Source organism: Schistocerca piceifrons, chromosome 5 (assembly GCF_021461385.2).
Source record: "Schistocerca piceifrons isolate TAMUIC-IGC-003096 chromosome 5, iqSchPice1.1, whole genome shotgun sequence".
Lineage (NCBI taxonomy): Eukaryota > Metazoa > Arthropoda > Insecta > Orthoptera > Acrididae > Schistocerca > Schistocerca piceifrons.
In genome coordinates, this window is record NC_060142.1 from 213,491,808 (window position 1) to 213,492,859 (window position 1,052).

At 49.3% G+C, this 1,052-nt stretch overlaps 1 non-coding gene across 1 annotated transcript; it reads right to left on the reverse strand.

Moving 5' to 3' along the window:
• Positions 1-468: 468 nt before the first annotated feature.
• On the reverse strand, positions 469-543 carry Trnat-ugu. The gene has a single exon. It is a non-coding gene; the product is annotated as a tRNA-Thr (tRNA).
• Positions 544-1,052: the final 509 nt, after the last annotated feature.

The window sequence follows — 1,052 nt, forward strand, 5'->3', positions numbered from 1 at the left end:
TGGAGTTCCATTCCTCTTGCACTTGGGGTCAATAAAATGGCGGGTAATGCTGTTTGCGGATGACGCCAAAAATGTCGTGATCGGTTGGAGACAGATCTGGTGATCGAGGAGGCCAAGGCGATACGCTGACGTTCGCTAAACAGCGGATGTGGCCGAGCGTCATGCTGTTGGAAACACCACCTGGAATGCTGTTCATGAATGGCAACTCAACAGATCCAATCACCAGACTGACGGCAAAATATGGAGTCAGAGTGAGTGATATACCCTCGAGAGTGCTCCTACTGTCGTACGAAATCGCACCGCAGACCATTACTCCAGATGCAGATCAAGTGAATCTGGCACCCAGACATGTTGTTCGCAGATCCTCAAGTAGAATTCTTCCAATTAAGACATGAAATGATAATTAAATAGACACCCTAGCTGCAAGCAGGCGTTGATACACTTCATTGGGGACATGTTGAAAATGTCTGCCCCGACCGGGACTCGAACCCGGGATCTCCTGCTTACATGGCAGACGCTCTATCCATCTGAGCCACCACGGGCACAGAGGATAGTGCGTCTGCAGGGAGTTATCCCTTGCACGCTCCCCGTGAGATCCACATTCCCAACATGTCCACAACACTACATTCATAGAGCGCCTAATAGATGTTTGCCCATCATATTCATTACTCGTGGCAGATTAATCTACCAAGTCCCGTACGAGTTCGGGCATAGCGTGTGCGTTCGCACAAGAAGGTCAAAGGCCGGGAACCCATATTTTTAACTATATATATGACGGTAGTATCTGTTCCCGAAAGAACAGTTACCGTGGATGACCATGCAGCTTTGCTAGAAATGTAATGATAATGATGGGCAAACATCTATTAGGCGCACTACGAATGTAGTGTTGTGGACATGTTGGGAATGTGGATCTCACGGGGAGCGCGCAAGGGATAAGTCCTTGCAGACGCGGCTCAGATGGATAGAGCGTCTGCCATGTAAGCAGGAGATACCGGGTTCGAGTCCCGGTCGGGCACACATTTTCAACATGTCCCCAATGAAGTGCATCAACG